Below are 26290 nucleotides of genomic sequence, written 5' to 3' on the forward strand. Positions count from 1 at the left end.
CTAATTGTTAGGCATTTACACTACAGTGAGGCAAATAGAAAAAACGACAACCAAAAAACCCCCCAAAAACAAAAAAAAACTAGCTTATTTAGCAGAATGTGAGTGATAAAAATTATTCCTAGGGCAAATTGTAGCACACATGTGCAAAGCTACATAGAAGTTGAATATAATTGAAGGAGCAAGTTACTTGGTTACAAGATCATTTTGTTTTGTTGCCTTTAGGTTCTTTTTTCATATTTGTATTTTTGTTCTATTTTCTAGAAAAGTCAGTGGTCTTGTCTCCAATTGTATAATGGGATGTATGTTATTCATTTTACTGGTCACTTATAACATGAAACAATAAAAATTTAAATCTTCCTTTACTACAGGAACAGTTATACAAGCATTGATAATATCCAACTTCCGTAACAAATGCATCAGGGTGATGTATTTTTAGCTGTCCTAGGGCCATTATCTGAGCCTGAATTAGGACCATTGTGTGTCACAAGAAGCCTTTTACCCAACAGTAGTTAAGAAATCCTATCTAGCCTAGGTCAATAAATCAAACTCCAAAGTCTTTAAGAGAAAGAATCCAAATTTTGTCACAAAATGACTAAAAACATATGGGTGTTCATTTTATTTCATGGGAAAATGTGGTTCACTGATCTAAAAAAAAATAAGCTCTGTAAATGGAAATCATGAAAACTGCATTTGGGCAGTAACTTTAATCAAATTTCAATGTTTAGAATATCCCGAAGATGACCCACCCCTGCATATTTCTAAAATTGGGAGGGTTTTCTTTTATATAGCAAATTATTCCTATAAATGAAAAGGGTCTGTTCCTTTGTAGCACATGTAGAAATCAATGGAGGTGTGTGAAAATCAGACCCATACTTGAGATCACCAGGAGTCTGACATTTATAAAGATCTCTAGTTACAGAAGCCCAGGCCTTCCCTTTGATTTGTTGCAGTATGAACCATTGGTCCATTCATGAAACTCTCCTGCCACTGAAGCCCTTTAAAGAACTTGTCTTTTGTGGCTATTGACAATAAATTCTCAGAAAGAAAAAAAAACCTGTTCAATAAATCTTCAGAAAGACTGTTCATGAGATTATAGATATTGTTTACTACCTCTAAACTTGTCTTTTCAGGTTCAATATAAATTGTTTCCTATAAGTTTACTCATTTTATTGTTATGCCTAGTCTCCCATCTCATTATTGAAACATGTGAAACCTAAGTATGAATTTAATTATTGGCAAATGCTGCCGTTGATTATTTCCTGGCTTTATGGACAAGAAGTCAACTTCACAATGAGTTAGCACAGTGGTGGCTTGTTGTATGAACTGTGGTGATAAACGCTTGACTTTGGTGCCTAAGATTACTCATCTATAAAATACTTTTGTTGTGTTCAGAGAGATGGAGCAAAACAAATAACAATGGAATAAAATGTTCATGTTGTCTTCAAAAATGAAGCTATTTCCCATTTTCACTGCTGATGAAGCAAGACATATTTAATGTTACAAAATTACAAATGTTTGTGGTAGAGGGGAGGGAAAAAACAAAACAAAACAACAAATAAAAAACCCCAGAAGTGTTTGTGGTATAGTATTGGAAAACAGGTTTTTGTTACCTTAAATTATCTATGGCATAATTTTACAGTTCGTGGATTTGAGTCCCTCATCCAGCTCAGAGCCTGGAGCCTGCTTCAGATTTTGTGTATCCCTCTGCCTCTGCCCCTCTGCGTCTTGCACTCTGTTTTAAAAAAATTAAACATTAAAAAAAAATTAACTACATGCTAAGTATTGCAGATGAATCTATAGAGTCTGTAATGAGATGTTTTGTGAGTATATAATACATTCCAGATTTCAAAGACTGGGTATTGTTAAAAGAAAATTTCAGATCTAGTTGACTTTTATTTAGTGATGCATGAATTGGGAAGCAGGCAGTCTAGAAAACAGAGAGGAGCTTCAGAGAGTTGTACAAACTGAGAGGGTTTTATAGAGCAAAGTGAGCAGAAACAAGAAAGTTACACTGGGCATGTGCTTATATAGAGCAAAGGGAATTTTGAAGCTGGTCAGGTGATTTGTGCTGAGCGAGCCAGTGCTGATCGGTAGACGTAGGCCATCCTTTCGTGAGAGAGCTGATCACAGACATTTAGTTTTAGTTTGCTGATGTGCAGCTTGGCGTGAGTACCTCCATCTTAGACCTAGTCTGGACACTTCAACAGTGTGAAAAAAGAATGAAATATTTTGTTAAATATTAATTTCATATTGGTTAAATGTTGAAATGACAATATTTTAGAAAGATTGGGTTAAATAAAATTTTAAACTCATTTTTACATGTTTCTGTTAAGCTTTTTAATGTGGTGATTATAAAATTTGAACTTACATGTATGGCTTGCACAAATTTCTATTTGACAACACTGTTAGAAGAATACCTCGAGAGAAAGGGTAGCATAATGTGTTCTGTATATAAAAAATAAACTTGAAGTAAAAAGTTTGGTATGAAAAAGAAATTAGTCATAAACAATTAGGTAAATACTCATTTTATTTTTGGATAAGTAATGGTTTTATCAGAATTAAGAAAAATGAAGAAATCATAAATAATGTATTGATCATTTTGACTATATAGAATAAATAGTCTGGATTTCTGTGTGTGTCTATTTTAAGAATCCATTGTGAATGAAATTAAAAAGTTCACTAGAGGAGTCAGTTTTTACCTTCTTTTTTTTAAATGTTTATTTATTTTTGAGACAGAGAGAGAGCATGAACGGGGGAAGAGCAGAGAGAGAGAGAGAGAGAGAGAGAGAGAGAGAGAGAGAGACAGAATCCGAAGCAGGCTCCAGGCTTTGAGCTGTCAGCACAGAGCCCGACGTGGGGCTCGAACTCAGGGACCATGAGATCGTGACCTGAGCCGAAGTCGGATGCTTAACCGACTGAGCCACCCAGGCACCTCAGTTTTTACCTTCCTTAGGGGGGAAAGCTTCCTGCTCATTCCCTAGAATTGGATGGCATTTGGATTATCCTTCTGGACCGTTATTTTTCTCCTAGAGGAATGACTCACCTTATGTTTATGATTGGAGGAAGAATATTTGAATATTGGAGGAAGAATGTTTGCTCATCTTATGACACGGTCTTTATCTTTCTCTACTTGGAGGAGCATATTGTCTTTATTTCTGTTTTGTGGTAAGCTTTATTTAAGTATGCTTAGTACAGTTTCATCATGCAAATCTGCTTTTTCAATTGTAAATTTGTGAAATTTATATGGCTGAGAGCAGGGATGGGAATACATGGTTTTTCATTTGTCAGCCACCCATGGTAAGATGGATGAAGTAAACTGGTAATTTTCAATGGGTAGAAGTAGATATCCCTATTTTGACTTTTGGTTCAAGCTATACTTTTTTTTTTTTTTTTTTTTTGATGGATCCGTTATTTAATTAGGTTCTTTATAAGAAATTTAGAACACCAATTTGTGAGGGTAAACTCCATTCGTGAGAGCAAACACAGAGTGGAGGTAGCCCTGAGCTGAGGAACGGCTTTGATTTTTGGCAGAATTTGCAAGTCCACAGCTTTCTGATCAACCTTGCGCTGCTCTGTAATCTCGTATTTCTCTTTCTCCGTGTTGAAGATCTCACCTTCCTGGTGTCTGGGTTTACGCAGCTTTTTCTTCTTAAAGTAAGCATCAATGAGGTGTTTGGGGATTTTCACACTGCTGATAGCAATTTTGGTGGAGGTGGCAATGACAAATTTCTGGTGTGTTCTACACAGAGGAACTCGATTTTAAGGGACAGAGGTCCAGTCACAAGTAGCAAGCCACTGCTTAGTTGCTTCAGGAAAACCACTCCCTTGCCTCTGTGGCTCCCAGTGAGGATGACCAAAATGGTCCCAGGAGTGATGCTAGCTCGCAGTTTCCTCACATGCTGACTGAAAGGTTTTTTTGCCGTGGCTCAAACAGCTTCCGAGGTTAATCTTCAAACACCTTCCTAAGCATTTTGCAAAGTTTAACCACTCGGGTACCACCATTTTTGTCGCCACCAACTGGTTTTGTGACAATAGCAAGAAACTTCTCCTTCTTTTTCTTTTCAATCCTGGATTTGGCTGCTGGATACTTCCTCTTGTGCATGGCCTTTCTCGAATACATAGCTGATCGGGAATATCTGCCAATTCCTCTGACTAGGACAGGGTTTCGGCTGCAGTGGGGCTTCCCCTTCTTTGGTGTTTTAGCCTTGAGGTTACCCTTCTTAACCTTGCCACCAGCATCAGCCTTCTTGGCTTCAGGTTTCTTCTCCTTAGCATCTGGCTTCTCAGCTTTTTTGCCTGCCATTTGATTCCCTCTCGGTTCGGATGGTGAAGGATTAGGGATACTGATATCTAGTCTTGCAGAGAGGCCCCACCATAATTCCAAGCTATACTTTTTAAAAAATAAAATTTAAATTTTTAAAATTTATTTCTTATTGTAATATAATTAACATATGATTGTATAAGTTTAAGATGTAGCATATTGATTTGATAAACTTCTATATTACAATATGAATACCGTTGTAGTGTTAGCTAACACCTCCAACATGTTGAATAGTTACCACTTCTTTTTTGTGATGAGAACCTTCAAGATCTAGTCTCTTAAAAACTTTCAGGTAGGGGTGCCTGGGTGGCTCAGTCAGTTAAGCGGCCGACTTCAGCTCAGGTCATGATCTCGCGGTCCGTGAGTTCGAGCCCCGCCTCGGGCTCTGTGCTGACCGCTCAGAGCCTGGAGCCTGTTTCAGATTCTGTGTCTCCCTCTCTCTGACCCTCCCCCGTTCATGCTCTGTCTCTCTCTGTCTCAAAAATAAATAAACGTTAAAAAAAATTTAAAAAAAAACCTTTCAGGTATATATTTCTTAATCTAGTTCTCCTGGGGAATCCTTTGAGTAATAAAGCTGCTAGTGCATTAATCCCAATTTGCCTGTGTGACTTTAATTTACTTTGATTTAGCAAGCAGTAACTAATGATATAATGCACTGGAAAATAAACTCCTATACATGCTCTTGTCAGATATGTTTGACCTAAACTTAATGATGAGAAAACAGCTATGTCTAGAAAGTGGGATGTTCTATAAGTTGCCTGACCTGGACTATTCAAGTAGTTAATATCACAAATGACCAAGGAAGGAGCATTTGGCTCTACTGGATTGAGGGAACTAAAGAGACATAATAGTTGAATGCTATGAACCACTGGGTTTTGAAAAGATATCTAAGGAAATGGAGACTATTTATTTGTATATGGATATTGGATAACACTATTGTTGACTTTTTTGGTGTGGCAATCATGTGGTTTCATAGGAAATAGTATTCCACTCTTTGGAAGATGCATGGTGAGGTATTTAGTGCTGAAACTTAAATGATATCTGCAACCTGTTTTGGAAGGTTTGCAAGTGTAAGTGTGTGTGTGTGTGTGTGTGTGTGTGTGTGTGTGTGTGTCTGTGTGTGTTCGTGTATGTAGATAGATCGAAATAAAACAGGTCTAGCAGAATGTTAACAGGTGGTACTGTATTTTCAAACTTTTTAAACATACTTTCAGTGGATATAACATTTTTCAAAATAAAAATTGATACATAAGATTTTTATGTGGATGTGGCATAGAGGGTAATAAATGCGATGAATTGATAATCCTAACCCCCTTCCCCACACAGGAGTGACAAATATTTGCAAATATATGACAAATGGTTAATAGAACTAATTTGTAAGAAAATTTTATGATCAATATGAAAAGATAGCCTCTTTAATAGAAAAATGGTTAGCATAAATAGGTTATCAACAGAGGAATAAAGACAAATGGCCAGTACCTTATGAAATATTTATCACTAATAATCAAAGTCAGGAACTTAAATATAATACCAAAGTAGAAATTTTGTCTCTCATTTAATAAAATATTTTAAGATTATAAATAATGAGATAGTCCAAGGCAACAGGTACTCTCAACTGCTGGTAAAAGTAAAATATATTGGGACACCTGGGTGGCTCAGTTGCTTAAGCATCCGACTCTTGGTTTTAGCTCAGGTCATGATTTCATAGTTTTGTGGGTTCAAGCCCCATGTCAGACTCAGCTCTGACAGCATGGAACGTGTTTGGGATTCTCTCTTTCCTCCTCTCTCTGCCCATACCCCATTCATATTGTCTCTGTCCCTCTCAAAATAAACTTTAAAAAAAAGGTACAATATATTGAGAAAACTATTTGTAAATTTGAGTAACATAGCCTAAGAAAATCAGAAATATCCATAAAATATCTACAAAGTTTTTAAAAGCAGGATTTTTTAAATGTTTGTTTATTTTTGAGAGATGGAGAGACAGACTGTGAGCAGGGGAGGGGCAGAGAGAGAGGTAGACACAAAATCTGAAGCAGGCTCCAGACTCTGAGCTGTCAGCACAGAGCCCGACATGTGGCCTGAAATCACAAACTGTGAGATCATAACGTGAGCCAAAGTCAGACACTTAACCAATTGAGCTACCCAGATGCCCCTAAAAGCAGGATTTTTTAAAGGCAGAGTATTAAAGATTCTGTGTTTTATTTCCTCATTTTTATAATGGAAAATATTTAAAATGCCTACCTCTTGGTGAAGTTATAACTGTAAAATTAAGAGGATTAAACAAGATGATAAATGCATAGTAAATGGTACTTAGTACAGTATTCAAATAGAAATAACTAATACATACCCAATTAGGGGATTATGAAAATAAATTATGTAATTTCTATACAACTGGAAACAATGGATTTATTAAGATTGTGTTCAAAGATTTTTAGTTGAGTTTTCAAAAGAAAAAGCATGTGTAGCCTCCAAAAAAGTATTTAGTATGATCTTAATTTTATTAAAAAGTATATAAATCCTTGAATTTATACCCATGTAAAAGCATAAAAGGCAGTATATATAACAAAATATTACTAACAGTAGTTATTTAATGCTGTTATTCATAGCATTATGAACAGTGGTGTTTTTTTTTTCTAAATTTTTCACAATCATTTCATTTACTGATGTAGACAAACCCAGCAACAGCATTACAACATTCATCTCTGAAAATGGAATATGATTTCTATTTCCTACTCTAGATTCAAAAGATAAAACTAATAAGAAAGATTAGCTCAAGATACCAACAAAGTAGGAGTTTAGCATCACGGGAGGTGTCTTCCTATTCTTTTGAGGTATTCTACAGAGTAAACAATTAGGATGGTGTTATATTTTCCTAGAAAAATAGTGGTGTGGTGGAATCAGATGGACTTGGGTAAAAACTGATTCTGATGTCCATCATTCATGGTATAGTTTGGGAAAATTTTAACGCCTCTGAATTTCCATTTTTCCATTTGTAAACTGAGAGCAATATTCCCTAAATAAGAGTAGTATGATCTTTAAAGGAAATAATTAAAGTGAGGAAGGAATGGAAAGGGTAGCAAGAAACCAACATGTATCCAATGTCAACTATTCCAGACTTTAAGCTATTCACTTGACATGCGTAATCTCACTTAATCTTCACAAACCAGTGAGGTGCTCTGGACATAGTTCCTTGCAAAATTCATCTGACTTCAAGAGACACACTAATGTATACAGCTTGCTTTACAAGCCCTAACTGCAGATCCTGGATGAATAATGTTTCTTTTATCTTATAGCCTGAAGTGAACCGCCTTGGCAGGTGTGATGACCTGGGAGTGTAACATTTTCCCATTAGACCTTAAGTTTCATTGAGATGCCTTAATGTGAATCTATGCCAAAATTCAGAAATACAGAAGCCAAGTTGAGCCTTGTTGCTCTTCAGAGGCTTGGATGAAATAGGGTAACAGAGGCTTGAGCCAGCCACAGAGGATTGGAACTCAGGCATTCAAGAAAATGCCACTTGCATTTGCACTTTGTTTACAGGTTTTGCATCTTTCTAGTGAATCAGATTGTTCCCTATAGATTCACAGGCTTAAGTTCAGTGCATAGCTGAGATAAGAAAACCCAGTAGCATTCTGAAACCTCAGATAAATAGATCAAGATAGCTTTACAATTAAGACAGAGAGAGATCAGTAATACACTGTTATAGCTTCGAGGGTGGATGGAAATTATTATCCTTCTTTGCAGCTCCAGACTCTTACTATTCCATATCACTAAATCATAGACATTTATCACCCTTAACACATTTACTTCTCATAGGCAGCTTCTGGGTATAGAAGGAACGATGGTGAGCTTAAGACAACATAACAGTAAATCCTAACGCATTAATTTATTTATTTTCAAGAGAAGTTCTTGGCAATTCAAATTGCTTGATTAAAAAGCTGTTATATTATCATTCAAAATAAAAGCAGATTTTTTTTTGTTGGCTTAATTACCAAATTAGGTAAGATTTCTCCTTTTTAATTGCCCATGCTAATAGTCTTTAGTGTATGGGCTCATATGAAACAGTATGGCATGAAAATAATGTAGAGCACCACGAGTGTCTTTCTGAATTCTCCCTAGTTTACTACATTATTAAATATTACATAAATTATTCAATGTCCTTTATATCAAACAAATATTTTTTTTTCTTGCAAATTGGATCAAAACTGAGTGGTATTATTTAAGATTACTAGACACAGATTATACAATACCTTTTTTGTTTGTTTTTTAAACTAACAAAGACCTGCCCTTAATTTACATACTTCACTGATTGAAGCACAGGGAAAATGGGATGACAGAAAAATAGGGATGCAATTTAGTTTATTTACACAATAAATAGCTGCATTTGTTGGTATTTAATGTTTGTTTTCTTACTGTCTCTGTGCTCTGAGATAAAGATTTGAGCATGTACTTTATTCTTGGTTATCTGGCCCCAACAGAAGGTTGCCTGGGAGCTGGAAGGGTAGGCATTTAAAAACCCAAATATTTAATTACCTCTCCTGGCCTGTTCAGAATACAATCTGTTGTGCAGAGAAATAAGAGTGCTTTTGCTTGGGCTGGTGCTTGGTTGTGTCTGAGAATGAATGTTTGACATTCCCTCCATGGGATAGAGAAAAAGTCGAGAACTTATCAGCTTTGCATTGCCTCCCATTTGTAGCCATTGTAGCCCTATTATTTTAAAAAATGGGCAGTTCCTGGGGTCCCTGGGTGGTTCAGTCAGTTAAGTGTCTGACTCTTGATTTTGGCTCAGGTCATGATCTCATGGTTGGTGAGATCAAGTCCCACATCAGGCTCTGTGCTGACACTGCAAAGCTTGCTTAGGATTCTCTCTCCCTCTCCCTCTCTGCCCACCCCCCTCCCCCCTTCATGATCTCTTTCTCTCTCTCTCTCAAAAATAAATACAACTTTTTTTTAATGGAGAAATTCCCACATTGGACATACCAAGAACCAACTACAATAGGCAAGGGGGCACATTTTTCAGTTAGATCTGATTGTTCATTCCATTTTATATTGATCTCAAATTTGCTTCCATGTAACTGCTACACGTTGGTCCTGGTTCTTCCTGAAGCAACATACAAGAGCCCTTGTTATTTTCTATACCCTAGCTCTTGTCTACTAGACACTTTCTATGATCCACAAAGGTCCATGTTAGACCCTGTGACATTTTGACTTGTACTGAATAAAACAATCATGTATTTACCCATTTGCATTACAATAGAAGATAGGAAATTCTTTCTTAAAGGTTAAGGACTAGCTCTATTTGAGATCTGAAAGAAAATACGTGCAAAGTTTTCAAATTTACAATATTTTATCACAGCATCTTTGTGGTACCATAAAGAATTTGAGAATCAGTAAAAATATGATTATATATTTTTAAAATGTGAGAAATTGAGACTATAGTAGGTTTTGTAGATGCATTTGTGAGGAAATCTCTTGACCAAACTGAATAATAAAGCATATATTTTTTAGAGTATTAGGATTCTTATGAAATCAGAATTCATCGGTGATTCCTTTGGAATGTGTGAGAGGGTGCATGTCACTGGGATGATGAGAGGTGCTTTGATGAAAGCCAGTGGAATATTCCTAAGAATTTCATTTTAAAAGAAAGGAAAAAGACCATGGTGCAGTTAACATATTGCACGCCTGTCGGTGTCTTATTCTAAACCACTCTCCACACAAGAGTAATTTTAATAATTAGGATTGTCATTATGCTACTGCTGACAACTTCCAAATGTCTACAGGGAGCTAAAGGTCTGTGTGTGTGTGTGCGTGTGTGTGTGTGTGTGTGTGTGTGTGTGTGCATGTACCCGTTTGTGTATCTTTATCCTGTAGTTTTTAGCAGCATTTAGTATGGCATAAAATCATATTTCACTAGTTACACCCTGCTATAGTCAACGAGGGGAAAGTGAGGGGAAAGGAAGGGAGAATTCTAAGATTAGTGTTATTTGAAATTAGGCATTTGGTTCATTATTATGGTTTCTTTGTGCTTTAAAATTTCTTCTCTTGAATATGAAGAAGACTTAATGACAAAGAGAACTTTTATAAATCTCTTTAGTAAAACAAACACCAACAAGAAGTTTTTTGCTTTAAGTGCTAAGTCTTTGATGTTCCTTTTAGAGCAGTTGAAAGGATGTTTTGAGGTCCAGAAGGCTCTATAGGCAGTATGCAGAATGAAGGCAAAGGAGAAAAATCATGCATTATCTCTTACACTCACACCTCACCAGAATCACTTGGGAAGATATTGAAAAATACTGATCATGCCCAGGACCCTCTCAGAAAATTTCTATTTTAGTCTGAGATGGGGCTTGGGTACTGGTATTTTTTAATATCTCCCTAGGTGATGCTAATGTGTAGCTAGGGAATGGAACAACTAGTCTATTTTAGAACATCATAAACATAAAAATTTTTACCTGCAAAGTTCACACTTGAATTAGGCACTTTCATGAAGATACATCTCACTGTCTCTAACTAGTTGTGATGCTTTATTTATATCCAAGAAATATGGTTGTTGGTTAATAAATGACTAACTTAATACTGTACCCATTTATCTTATGTCTGGCTATCACTTATGAGTAAGACTGAATGGCTAATCTGCCTTTCCTATGCTACAACTCTGCCATTCCTGCATCGAAGGTGGGCATTTTTAATTGTCCTCACTCGCCCTTTAGCCTACATAAAGCATCATAATCTTTCTCCATGTTGCATTTAAGGCAGCCATGACTGATAAGTCAAAGTTATTATGTAGTATTATCTATATACCACTTCTGCACTAAAGTTAGAGCACCAGGCATTTCTTTGGAAAGATATTTGAAATGAGATTTATAAAAGTTAAGTGTTCACTGATTGTAGTATGTATAATAATAAGCTATATTTTTGTTATTTGTTATGAACAAATGGGGATAAACAGTCATAAAATTCTACAGCCAAGGGTAGCTCAGTCGACTGAGCGTCAAACTTCCACTCAGGTCATGATCTCACAGATTGTGGGTTCGAGCCCTGCATTGGGCTCTGTGCTGACAGCTCAGAGCCTGGAGCCTGCTTCAGATTCTCTGTCTTCGTCTCCTTCTCTGTCCCTCCCCTGCTTGTGCTCTTTCTCTCAAAAATAAATAAGTAAACATTAAAAAAATTCTACAGTAAAAAATGTTTAATCATGAGTAGATTCTTTCATGAGGGTGACATAAGGGAATTTAGAGGGAGAGTCAAGTGCAAAATTCTGGAGAAACAAAATTGGATATTTAAGTTGCATTTGGTGCCCAACTAAGGGCTACGTATAGAAATGTATATACTTGGGTTATGACATGTTGATGACAGATAGGAAAGGGTGAGTTAACAAGAATACAAAATGACTTGGTAGGCGTCAGTGAAACAAATGTTTGGTCCAATCTGAAATGGTCTCTTGTTTATTTGTATAGGATCCATCTTATAATAATAGGAACTGGGGAAAGCACTAAAGTCATAAGCAAAACATCTGACACTAAGTTAAAATATTTTAAATAAAAATTGTTATTGGGGCATCTGGGTGGCTCAGTCGGTTAAGTGTCCAACTTCAGCTCAGGTCTTGATCTCACGGGTTTGTGAGTTCGAGCCCCGTCTGGGGCTCTGTGCTGACAGCTCAGAGCCTCGAGCCTGCTTCAGATTCTGTGTCTCCCTCTCTCTCTGCCCCTTCCCTGCTTGTGCTCTGTCTCAAAAATAAATAAACACTAAAAAAAATTTTTTTAACTGTTATTAAAACTAAAATTTAAACATTAGGGAATATATTTAAAGAAAGTATATGTAGGGGACATTTGTGCAGGGTACATGTAGAACTTATTCATCATATCCTTTTTTACTCCTCTTATCTTGGAAGAGAGATGTTTTAGCTCCTTTTTAAATTTCTTTCTGAGGATTGGATCCACCTGGTTTGTATACTTTACTTCTCCATAACTTATATCCTTAATAAGTGAGAAAACCCCCTTTTTATGATTGTACTCAAAGTCATTGTGTCCATATCCTGGTTTCTTCTTTCAACCTTGAAGATACCATGTATGTAGGGAGCCTCACTGTAAGTTTGTCTAATATTATCAGCCCACAAGGCAGCACGGCCTCCATATATAGCAACAGCTGTCTTGCTACAATTAAAGCTTCTCTTGAATTAATGTGACTTTATTTTATATTTTCAGTACTTTAAAATTATTTTTATTTTACAGAAACACAGCACTTTTCCTCCTGTCGAGAAACAACTCCACCAGCATATATGACCCCCAAAAGCCATCTGGATTTGCCCCTATCAATGTTGTGAGCTTGCTTATAAGGACAACTTTTAATAGAAACTATCTTAGGGGCGCCTGGGTGGCTTGGTCGGTTAAGCGTCCAACTTCGGCTCAGGTCACGATCTTACGGTCCGTGAGTTCGAGCCCCGCGTCAGGCTCTGTGCTGACAGCTTAGGGCCTGGAGCCTGTTTCAGATTCTGTGTCTCCCTCTCTCTCTGCCCCTCCCCTGTTCATGCTCTGTCTCTCTCTGTCTCAAAAATAAACGTTAAAAAAAATTAAAAAAAAAAAAAAAGAAACTATCTTAGAAACAAATTTACTCCAAGGATCTGTATATTTTTCTTAGAAAAAAATTTAATAATTATTTCAACAAAATTTAAAGCATGGATGTAATAGCATAGCAGTAGCAAGAATTCATGAGCTATTTAATTCCTTAATTAGAAAATTGGTCTGTCTTTTGCTGTATCTGACAATATGTGTGTCTCTTAGTATTTCTTAGAGTTTTTGTTAATATTTCTCTGTATGTTTGAGTACGTGTCTTTGTATGTCTGTTTATTTTGTTTCTACATGGCTCTCCCTAGGTGAGCTTGTGAAATATTTATAAGGAACTTTATGTCATCTATGTGTGTCTGCACATTTGACTACCTGGGTAGTCTACAATGGGCAGAGCACTCGTTTTTCTCTTTATCCTCCTGTATGTTCATCTGTTTAACTTTTCCTTTATTTCACTTTCCTCATTTCATTCTTTTCCCCCTCCTTTTTTACTTATTGTGTGTCTTTATTTGTCTAATTGAATAGCTTTAAATTTTTGTTCTTAGACCTAAATGTGAGTGTTTTGGGTGGTTATATCTATCTACAAACAAACAAACAAACAAGCAAACAAACAAACACAGAGCCAGTTCTCTGTTCCTCTCCTACAACACAATGTCAATTTAGTTAGTTGCCTTTTTCTTTTATGGCTTTAATGAGGTGTTTTTGTTGTTGTTGTTGTTTTGTTTTTTACTGAGAGAGAAAAATAAAGATTTTTCCACATCCATGACCTAATAGCCATCCTACAAAAACAAAACAAAATAAAACAAATCAAACCAAAACCAAAACATGAATACAGCCCTGGAATGAAACATCTAAAAATAGTATTAGCTTAACAACTATATCAGTAAGAACAAAGTAAGTATCTTTCCGGAAAAAGCAATTGTTACTCTGATGTGGAAAAATTTTAGATTAATTTTTTTTTACATATCTAAGACACAACAAATATTTGGTCTACTGTTGCTCCTTTATTTTCTTCTTCTCCCATTGTTGTTGAATGAATGCAGGCAGGAAAGGCATCTTGGCAGGCTAGCAGCCCCTGGACGGTCTTATAAGACACACATTAGAAAAGTTAGCATTTCTGACCTATGTTCCTTTCAAATTCAAGATCTTCCCCAACTTATGATGGCATTATGTCCCAATAAACCCATTGTACGGTGAAAATATTGTAAGTTGAAAATGTATTTAATAAACCTAACCTATTGAACATCTTAGTCTAGCCTGCTTTGAAGGTGCTCAGAACAATTATATTAGCCTTCACTTGGGCAAAACCATTAACACAAAGCCTATTTTATAATAACATGTTGAATATCTCATGTAACTTATTGAATACTGTCCAGAGAGTGAAAAACAGAATGGTTGTCTGCGTGCAGAGTGGTTTTAAGTGTATCAGTTGTTCTCCCTTGCGATGGAGTGGCTGACTGGGAGCTGTGGGGCACCCAGATCATGGTGGGGAGTATCTTACTGCGTATCACTAGCCTGGGAAAACACCGAAATTCAAAATCTGAAGTATTTTCAGTATTCTATTGTATGCATATCATTTTTGCACCATTGCAAAGTCCAAAGTTGTAAGTTGAACCATTTTAAGCCACGGACAATCTGTGCAAGCTTTGACAAACAACTTTTATTAGGCCTTTTTGTTTATAAGTAGCATTTATAATGACATAGCCATTTGAAAGTAAATTCGAAAACAGCAAAACAATAAACTCGAGTTTCATCTATCTTTGAACCACTTGGACAGAAATGTACATTTTTGGATTTAGTTATGAATAGTAGAACCAGATAATCAGTTTAGACAGTAAACTCCACGAGGGCAGGGGACCTTGTCTGTCTGGTTTACCGCTTACTATTTGTGTCTAGCACTTATTGCCTCATACTCAAGTAGATACTTAGTAATTAGTGGTTGGACAAATTCAAACATTTAAAAAGCAATTTTCTGTTTAATCATCAAGATCTCAACCACAGAAGAGTCTTAGAAATTGGATAATTAACCTCAAGTCTAATCCTTGTGGTCTAAAATAATTGTGGGTAAGATCTTAGTTTTCTATTTTGGGGTCTTATATAGTTTATTACAAATGATATGGGATAAGAGGAGGCACATATAATTATGTTCTCACTTTTACTGACAGAATAGTCTGATTAATTTGAAAAAGTCTCAGATAATATGGAAAACAAAATGCTTTATCAAATTACAAGAAGCCCTGGTGAGTGGCGGTTCCTTGTCTCACCTCCTTTAGTTTCTCCTTTATAGAAATAAATTCTATTGCCTTTAAAAAACATTGATTTATTTCTTATATTTTCCTTTTAAGATAAAATTTTCCCTCTTGATTTCTTTTGTGCTAGAAATTAGGATGAGATTTCACCCTAACGTTTTACTTTTCTGAAAAAATAGCCATTAAACAAGAAAATATTTATTGTGAACTAATCTATTTAACTTCTCATTCTTCCAACACGTGAAGAGTCTCGATGAGTATCTGGGATCTTCTCTAACATTGAATACATGTAGGGGTTTCAACTCACAGGTTTTAAAAATCCCAGCGATTAGTGTTTTTTTGGTGTTTTTTTTTTTTAATGTGTTCTGTTTAGATTTCTGGTTTTGTGCCACAAGCTGAACAATTTTAACAAAACAGTTGATGGATTAATAGATTGATGAACACCTTCATTAATTTATTTTTTTCGTTCATTGTCCCTATGCAGTACATACTGTAATGTTCACAGAAAATATAAGCATAAAAACAACGATTGATGTTTGTATGGGCAGGATATAGAAAGTGCCTCTCTATGTTAAGGATCAGGAGAAACAGAGACTGACAGGTACCCTTTTGTCTACTCCCTGTTGTTTTGGCCTCTTACAAGTTGTAACACAGGGATATTTAGGTTTCAGGAAATTAGAAGATTCTTTCATCTCATGGCACAGACTAGAAGTTATGTGGCAGATCAGGAAACTATGTTCAGCAGCAAGGAGTAGATGAAATGGGCCTCAGCAGCAGAATGGGCCCTTACAGCACAGGAGAATCTCATTTTATAGGTAAGGCTCTGAGGCACCTACGCTATGAAGAAAACCTGGCCAGTGTCTGTGCTCTCCTGTACCTGCTACTCTTTGTTGGCTGTCCCCTAAAGACATTATATTTTACATGTCACTCTTAGAAAAGAGGCAGTTTACTTGCATAGAGGGTGAATGTTTTCCCCAGAATGTAGAAAGGTAGTGTCACTATTAACCTCTTACTGGGATATTTCTCTCAAGTGAGTTTTAACCTTACCAGCATCTTGGTCAAACTGTAGTAGATTGTTTTACAATTTTCTCTCCTTTTTTTTTTTTTTCCTGTTAATCTTGCTTCCTTCCTATCTTTGTCCCTCACTCTTCCTCTTGGAGAACTTTAAACTGCTCTATTATCTGACTAGTCGTGGTGATATACTTGTAGATTGTAATAGGTAACAGTGCTGGGAAGGCTGTCTTGTCTTCAGAAATCATAGTGCAAAAGGGGTGCCTAAGCACGCATAGGAGAGGTGTGTTATTCTAGAGTATTTATGTTTTCTCAGTTTTGTGAGAAACTGCTCTTGAAGCTAGTAATAAAATACTTTTATATTTCCACTTGACCCCTTATATTCTGGACATGTTAAATGAGAAAATTTTGTTGGAATAATCTACCTTTGAGGAGATGAGGCCGCAAAAGGAGGAGCCCAGATTTCACCATTGAGAGAGACTCTAGAACTGGGAAGAAAAAAACATGGGGGAGAAAAACTCTATAGGTGTTGATGTTAATTTTCAGTGTGGGAAATAAGGAAGAGGGTTTTGTTTTGTTTTGTTTTGTTTTTGTTTTTTGTTTTTTGTTTTTTATAGGGACTGCACTGAACTGATAGATCAATTGGAGGGAATTGCCAATTAAAAATAACAGATATGGAATCTTTCAATCCATGAACATAAAACGTGTCTTGATTTATTTTGGTCTTTAATTTTCCAACGTTTTGTACTTCTCAGTGTACAATTCTTAACCATTTCCTGTTGATCTCTACATGTTTTTTTTTTTTTGATGCTATTGCCAATGGGATTGTTTCTTAATTTCATTTTCTGATGTCCATTGCTAGAATATAGAAACACATTTGATTTTTATGTTGATCTTTTTTCCTGTGCACTCACTAAACTTAGTAGTTCTGGTAGTTTGTTGTTAATCCCTTGGGATTTCTTATTTATTTATTTAGTTTTTAATATTTATATTTTTTTGAGAGAGAGAGACATGGAGTGCAATCAGGGAAGGAGCAGAGAGAGAGAGGGAGACACAGAATCCAAAGCAAGCTCCAGGCTCTGAGCTGTCAGCACAGAGCCTGATGAGGGCCTCGAACTCACGAACCCTGAGATCATGACCGGAGCTGAAGTCAGACGTTTAACATACTGAGCCACCTTGGGATTTCTATATACAGGATTATACCTTTGGTGAATAAAGACAGTTTTTCCTTTTCCCTTGCAATATGGATGCTATTTAGTTCTTTGTTTATTTACAACATGGACAGTGTTGGAGACGATTTATTTTTGTGGATTCTTACTTTTTCTGTCATAATAAAGTATTAAATTAATTCTGGGAGGGACTTGCTATTTGTCAAAATTTGAAGTGGGGGTTGGACTCAAAATTCAGTTAGGTAAGCAAACCACTTATGTTACACATAAACTTACCAGGAATTTTCAATTCCCTGCGGAACATCTCATGATCTTTTTAAGGGTTCTCTTTGTCATTGGTTTTTATTTTCCACCCCCACTAAATTCCTGGTTTTTCTACTATCTTGGAATTTTTACTTTATGGTTTATATTCTGTCTATCCACTGTTCCTTTGGTCAAATTAACTATAAAATGAATCTTCGCATGTAATAGAACTTTATTTATTGTAAAAAATTTTATTCTTTCTCAGGGAAAATTATGATACACATAATTCTCAAGTGAAAAACAAATAAGGAAACTTAAAATCATATACTAGAATGTTTGTTGTTGACATCCTTTTGACTATTTAATATAGGGGACTTCTTATTGCCTTTGTTAAGATACATGGGCCTGGCTACTGTCACCACTGTGATGGTCCCTCTCTCATTTCAACTCTGTTGTATTCACTTAACTCTTCCTTTAAATTCTTACTCGTCTGTTATGCAGAGAATTTCAGCTCTTACTTATCCCTACTTTCAAACCTCGTTCCAGGCCTAACTTTTCCTATGGAATGGCTATTATATTTAGTTAAATGAATGTCTGTTTGCTGAGTTCATAATTCTTGAAAGAAGGTTGTACTCTGAAATATTTTTTTTTCTATCTTAAATTGCCATAACATTTTGGACTGAGTTCATGTGGCAAATTCCATAGGAATAGACTTGGTGAGCTTTCTGTAGAGTGTTGATGAACCGGAGTCAAAAGCTGCTGTAATGGAGGTGTCTTCACTGTGTGGTATAGTATGATCTCGTACAAAGTTACTATTTTACTCTTCCTAAAGGTGTCTGAGGGCAACTCAAAAGGGGCATTGTACTTGAGGGACACAGTTTTAAAAAAGGACTAAAACTTTCAACTTTAACTAGTGATAAGTGTTTTAAAGAATAAAAATATAATGTTGTATTAGAACATCTGTGGAAGAACTTTATTATTTATTTCATATCATTGTCCCAAAGTATGCAAATTTCTGTCATTGGCTTTTACATGGGTAGATGCCTACATCTTTAAAAGTCACTCATCAAGTGTTGATATCTATATTTTAACTCTTATTAGTTAAGGAACATGCAATTATTGGACCAGGTCTTCCTGGATTTAGTGTATCAAGAAGTGATACCTTCATGAATTACTTATTTCCAGCCACAATCTTTAACAAAAATTTTTTTTTTCTGCATGTGAAAATCCTATAACATAAACCTAAAGACATGTAACTGTGTAACTTTTATGGAACAGTTTATGTAAGTTTCTTATATGCTCTTATATAAGAGATGGAGAATTGAAAATGTTTCCAGCTTAAGGAATGAATCTAAAGAGGCAGACATAAATGAAGATGGTTGAGTTTCAAATGCATGTTATAGTTTTAATTTCTTTTTAGAATCAATCTAAAACTACAGCAGAAACTTTTTATGAAGATCTGTATACACAGAGACGCATCGTTAACATTTCACTTCAGAGATGTTACTCTAGTAACAGAATTATTCACCTGAATAGTTTTAAGTAGTATGTAATTAACTGACAAAAATTAGATACTACATAAACATAATAAAAAAGTCACATTTTCTGGAGACTAGCAATAACTGTATTAAAACATACATGACAGGGGTGTCTCTGTCTCCCTAGCTCTCTGCCCCTCCCCCGCTAACACTATCTCTGTCTCTGTCAAAATAAATAAATAAATAAAACTTAAAAAAACATATGTGATAATGCTGATTTACTTTTAAAAATACTTTGCAAATGCCATTTAAATCAAATGTAACTAACTCTCCGTGGCATTTAATATTCCAACTAATCTCTGCTTCTCTCTCTTTTTTTGCATCAAGATGGATTAAAGGTAAACCAAGAAACGCTCTTCTTTCTTTCCAAATGTTAAGATGGTACCAAATCTAAATAAGCAATAAACATAAATAGATATAATTCATGTGTTATACTTCGAACTTTTAAATTTTTATTTTTGGAGTTAGATTTGTCCATTTATATCACTGCTAATCATATCCTAAATAACTGAAACTGACTGTATTCCATGGACTCAGTTTTCTCATTCTTTGTATAGTAATATACAAATTTGACGGCAGAAAATATATTCTTTCCACAATAATGCTACCTATGTTGAGTGTTCTAGGTGACAGACATAAAGTTACTTCATTGCTACAAAATGCTGGTAATACTAGTACCAATAATAGTACTAGCAGTAAAAGCAGTAGTAGTAATGTAATGTAATAAGCATTTGTATAACACTCTCAGTTGTATAATACATTGACATATTCTTTTGGAAATTTAATATTCAAATCATTATTATTATTTTCATTTGACAGAGGATTGTTTAGAGATGCAAAGAGTTTGCTTTTCCACCAAGATTACTTGGTAAAACTCCAGCCAAAGTTTCCAACTTTGAGACTTGCATTCCCCTTGTTACGCTACGTGTTATAGGGTAGTAGGCAAGTTTAACAGTCTTGATTTTACCCCATAAAGAAGCTGAAATCTTGAGAAGTAAGTGATGCATTCATTAAATATTCATTTATTCTGCACAAATACCGTGCGGGCAACTTGCTAGTTGCAAAGGGACCAGGAATATATGAACTGACGTTTCAAAACAGACATTCTAAAATATTTTCACATAACAGACACCTATTTTGAAGGTAAAGTAGTCCTTTCCTAAAAAACAAACAAAACACAAAAGGATTTCTAAGATGTTTCTTGATATTTTACAGAACTAAGAAAATAATGAATATTTAAAAACTTGCTTATGCCTTGTTTGAATTAAGATCACCATATATTTGTTAGATATCATAAATGTACTAAATGTTGCCCTAGTGAGCAGAGTTAAAATAACTTTCTAAGTGTATATGTCAAGTGTCTGTGTAAGTACTAGGAAGAATGAATACTCCATAGTCTTGCTACTTAATTTGTGGTCCATGGACAACAGCATCAACAGTAAATGAGGGCTACATAAAAATGCAGATTCTCAGACCCTACTCCAGACTTAGTGAGTCAGAATTTGTATTGTAGTGAGACCCCAATGTCATTATTATGTTCACTATATACTAGTCCATATAGGTAAGGAGGATCAAGGATTTATTGGAAATAGCATGGTATAAAACCACACTGAAAATTTTAAAAGGCAGGTTTTGAAGGCTGCATATGCAAGTAAAATGCTATGTGATGTATAGCAAAGAATGCAATTAGATGAGACTTAGCAACCTCACCTCTAAGACAAGATGATTAGACTAGATGTTCCTAGCTTATTTACATTTCTCTATCTGCATTTATTTTTCTAAGTTAATTGGTACATAATAATTGACTAACAACATCTTCAGAGAAGCATATAGTACTCCCCCTTATCTGTGGGGAATACCTTTCAAGACCACCACTGGATGCCTGAAACCACAGATAGTACCAAACCCTATATGTACATATACATATACATATATATATATATATATATATGTATATGTATATATATATATTTATCTACACACATACACACGTATATGTATATATGTATGTGTGTGTATATATAATATACACACACATACATATATACATATATATATACATACACATACATACATACAATGATTTTTCCTATATATACATACCTATGATAAAGCTTAATTTATAACTTAGTCACAATAAGAGTTTAAAAATAATAGCTAATAATACAATAGAATAATTATAATAATATACTGTAATAAAAGTTATATAAATGTCATCTCTCCCTCAAAATGTCTTATTGTGTTGTACTTACTCTCCTTTTTGTGGTGATATGAGACGATAAAATGCCTACTCAATGAAATGGAGTGAGGTGAATGATATTAACACCGGTGTTGTAACATAACATTAGGCTACTGTTGACCTTCTAAGGATATGACAGAAGGAGGATCATCTGCTTCTAGATGATGGTTGATCGAAGGTACTGAAATTGTGGAAAGCAAAACTACAAATAAGAAAATGGGAGGACTGCTGTAATATTTGTGTGTATCTAAGCAATTTATAAAATAATTAGCTCTTCTGAAGTCGGAACTGTGGGACAGCTTACTTCCCCTTAGGTCAGTACCCCTGTTAAGGGTTTGCAGATACTGGCCCTGAATTTTAGATTTAGAGTTCCATTGGTTACACATTTCTTTTAACAATCTCAGGAGGCTCATGCTTTATTTGCATTCTTTGTTTCCATGGGCCGATGGTTAAAAACCAATACCAGAGCTGACTTTGCTTATTGTCATGTCTCTTAGCTTTGGCCTTTTTATACAGTGAGCCTGGACAATGAGACAGGGAGATATACCTCTCAGCTCTGCCCTTGAAGGGGAGTCTTCATATTGATGTTATTTACTTTCTTAGGCAGGCAGTGCCCTGCAGGACATGTTTGAGGAATCCAATAGGAAGTAGCTGGGAAATGCCAGGTGAGGGTTCCTTTCTCTACTTTACTGACTTTTCCCTTTCCTAATCTTATTTCCTGCTGTGCTTTTTATTACTATGACTTGGCTTACACTAACTTTAATCTAGGGCGGATAATTCATCATTTGCAAACCTCCAAATTATCTGATATTCAGTCTAGCTGAATATCTGGCTCTCTGAACAAGACGATTCTGTCTTTCCCTTTTGGTTTCAGATGGAATAGCTGGGCTAAAGCTTATCGTTTTCTAGTAGGTCTTTACTGAAGGTTTTTCAATTCACCAAATTCTATAGAACTTGACAATCTTTTAATTAATCCTCTAAACTCTTGCCTTTGTAGGTGCATTTTCTAAAAATTTTCAGGTGGCAGTTTGACATCTTGATATTCTATTTTACATGCCAGGCTAATTTTGCAATGAAGGATTAGGGGGACTCTTTATTGCTCAGCAAGGAATGCTCTAACTAATGTTAACTCTTCCTGTAAGAGAAATTTGAGAGGATATTGCATCTACAAACAAGAGAGGGCTGCCATATACATGTATACAAAAAATCTCTCATATAACAAGAGTGTGCTCCTAAAAATTAAGTAAAAAAAAAAAAAAAAAAAAAAAAGGAAATTCCTGAAGAGTCACATTCAGTAGAAAGCCAAAAAAATCTATTAGTTATCAGGAAGAGAACTTGATAAATTTGAGAAAATATACCAGCATACAGAGGAGAGACAAAGATATAGAAAATGAGAATAGGCAAGAGACACAAATACAGAGCCTCCAGTATTAGGACCAATACTGGCTAGTAAGAATTTCAGAAGGAGAGAATAAAGCCATTGAGGAAACTGATTATAAGAGAAATATTCCAAGTTTTAGAAGAGCCAATCTAATGGAAAGGATCAAATTAAATAGCAATGATTCGAAAGTACGTGGGAAAAAAACCTCACCCACATACACATCATACTCCTACCCCCGATACACACACCTTACCTATATAACAGTGACATTCAGACTTCCAAGAAATTCAAGAAAGCATTTAAACTTTTGGAAGTTTAAATGATTTCAGAAAAAAATATCTTTATTTCTAAATAGAGGAGTGACTTTATTTAGAAGTCTGTTTGGACCTCATTTCAGCAATATTGAATAAGAGATAATAAAGCTAAGATTCCAACATTTTAGAAAAATTATTTGGAGATGCACTCTACCAAAAAATGTTGAGAAAAATAAATGATTGGGCTTAAGGAATTAGTGGAAGTTATTCAGGAATATGATTCATAACATTCCAAGATAACAGCAAATTCAGCAAATGTATAATGAATTGGTCCAACTCATAATATGAAGTTAGAAGTTTTTGAGTAAAGTTAGGACACTTAAAACCAATTTTCAGGATATATTCTAGAAATTCTTGATGGATTGTAGGTGTGTATCTTCTAATAAGAAAAATGAAAATTAATTGGCATTCTGGGAAATAAAAAGCTCTAGAAAACATTCCCAAAGCAAAATAAACAAGTATATGGCATGCTTTTAGAAAAATAAAGCAATTATGTATTGATTAGATGATTCAGGAGAGACAATACATGCTATAATTCATGTAACATATCTTTATAGTTTTAATAGATAACGGTTCTAATTTGTTCTCCATGAAGTGGTGTTGTATTTTCCTCTAAAAACATGCTATTTTATAGGATATTTTAATTGTAACATTTATCTTACAGTTTCTCTAAATTTTTTGTATTTTATTAAAAATAGATTATGCTTTTACACAATTGAGATGCCTTCTAATTTTTAATGATATACTTTATCTTGTTTTTGCCAAAAAACAAAACTATGCTCATTTACAAAACATATGCCTTAAAGAAATTACACACTAGTGACCCCAACCACTTAATATTTTTTCAATTTTCAAATTTAGAAGAAGGCTTTAGGAAAGGATTTTTATTACCAAGAAAAATATTTACCTAAGGTTTAGTAATTTATCTAATTTCATATGTCAGTTGATTTCTGTTTAACTCAAATTAATTAAATTACATATAGAATACATATAGGAGGAAATAGAAAATATGAAACCTATCTATCATCTCTATGAAATTTAATAGATAAAGAACTGAATAAAAATTTTCACAATACCTACAAACTCATTTGGGTCAATAACCAGTAAAGTAAAACAAACTATCTTGAAATCTTACTAATAAAAGTAATTATGATTTAATTTTTAATTAAATTTAATTTTTTCTTTGTAGTACAGCTTAATCTATCAGAAGGAAAGCTGAATTCTCCAAGCTAAAGTTAGGGCAGGTAAAGACAAGGAGATAGCATTAGCTGAAGGAAAAACAATCCTAAATTCTCAAATTTCTATCAAGCATCTTCTCTTAATCATTCTCTTTCTTGACAAAAGAGCAGTCAGGGTTGTTGTGAAAAAACAAAACAAAACAACAGTTGTAAGGTAAAAGCAGGTGGCAGGTGATGGATCCCTCCCCAGAGTTATTTTTACAATTCCTACAAAGCAGAGATTCAGGGAGAGGGGCCCTTGTGCAAAGTTGGGTCTGGCAACGCACAGAAATTTAGATAACAATCACTTTGAACACGGATACCAGGTCGTGAAATTAGGGGAAGACCAAAAACTGCTAAGATATTTATGGATTTCTGTATCGCCAAAGAAACTCCAAGGCTGATGGTAGTCTCAAAAGTTCAATCCTCAAGGCAAATTCTATGTTAACAAATTCCACCTAAGAGGAAAAGGGCTGTTAGAGCTCTTGAGTCTCATCTTAGATGTGGCCGTAGCAGAGATCAAGGCCCATAGAGGTTAATGGGGAGGAGGGTTCAGAAAGCAGAATTCTAAGCAGGTTCTTTTGTTTGCCTGTAGCATCCATTCTGCTTCACTTCCTACTTCTTTTTTTTTTTTTTTTTTTTTTTTTCTTCAACGTTTTTTATTTATTTTTGGGACAGAGAGAGACAGAGCATGAACGGGGAGGGGCAAAGAGAGAGGGAGGCACAGAATCGGAAACAGGCTCCGAGCCATCAGCCCAGAGCCTGACGCGGGGCTCGAACTCACGGACTGCGAGATCGTGACCTGGCTGAAGTCGGACGCTTAACCGACTACGCCACCCAGGCGCCCCTTCACTTCCTACTTCTTAATGAATATTGTTGAACATTCCCAATATTGTGAGGTATCCATCCCTGTTCTTTCCAGCCGAGTGCTACAAACTTTTTTCTCAACTTCAGGAGCTAGAAGTTGAATATGTAATTCTATTTTGATAATCCCAGTTTTCTTGCCAGAAATTCACTTAGGAATGGACAAGTGATTTGATTCTGGCTGGTGAGATGAGATGCGAAGTTCACTGGTGTGCTTTTGGAGGGACTTAAAGTTTCCTAAGAAAGCGACAGAGGAGAAAAACTCTCTTGACTGTCTCTGACTGTTTTCATGTGTGCCAAGATGAGATGCTAAGAATATCTACTATAAAATCATCCGGCCACTAAACTGAGAATAAGCCAAAAACAGCGATAAAGCAGAGCCAGTTCATAGGTTTACGGAGAAATGGATGCTATCCTCACTCAGAATCCATTACCCCTCTGGATTTAATGCTCTGTGAAATATTCCATCATTTGTTAATGAGGCAAGTGGGATTTTCTGTTGCTTGTAGCTTTAAGAAATATCCTAACTGAGCATTCTCAAACACATACAGTATTATATAGACATGGCTCAAATTTCATTGTCATATGGCAAAGGTTCAAAGTAATTTATTGTGGATATTCTCTTGCCCAAATTGCTAAATGAAAAAAATCTGGTTCGTAAAGATTGTAGGTCAAAATCAGGAGAACATCTTCAAACTTATAATATGGAAGGTTTTTTAAGATAAATTTTTAGTATCCATATTATGTATACCTCAAGGAAAGGGTGAAGAGAAAGAGAGAAGGAGGGAGAATCAAAAGAAGGAAATTAAAGAGAAAAGAAGAAAGACAATCATGTTTACAGCACAATGTTCCTTAAAATCTGAATCACTTTACCCAAAAAGAGCAAGGTGGAACATGTTATATTTAAACCTTGTAAACACTTTATCACTTTATATAATATGCATTACCAGATGCCAAATATCTTGTGAATTTTAAGTGGTAACATTTGCGAGAATGAAAGGTTAATCGGTTATTCTGCACTGAAATACTAGATTAAATGGAATTTAAAAAGTCAAGATCATTAAGGGAGATTACAAAATAGAGAGGGCGAGTGACATACCACCAGGATCATTTAAGGATTCAGAGAGGCTGATATGACTGGAAAAAGGTTATAAATGAGCCCACCCCCCCCACCCACCCCCCTTAA

At 35.3% G+C, this 26290-nt stretch overlaps 1 protein-coding gene and 1 pseudogene across 7 annotated transcripts in view; one reads left to right on the top strand and one right to left on the bottom strand.

The window, feature by feature from the left end:
• Positions 1–26290, top strand: part of LOC122230099 (casein kinase 2 subunit alpha' interacting protein) — a 382321-nt gene that overhangs the window by 65711 nt on the left and 290320 nt on the right. The gene's annotated exons all lie outside the window — the stretch shown is intronic.
• LOC122230100 lies at positions 3412–4303 on the bottom strand (annotated as a pseudogene).

The sequence above is a fragment of the Panthera leo genome, chromosome C2 (genome assembly GCF_018350215.1).
Source record: "Panthera leo isolate Ple1 chromosome C2, P.leo_Ple1_pat1.1, whole genome shotgun sequence".
Taxonomy (NCBI): Eukaryota; Metazoa; Chordata; class Mammalia; order Carnivora; family Felidae; genus Panthera; species Panthera leo.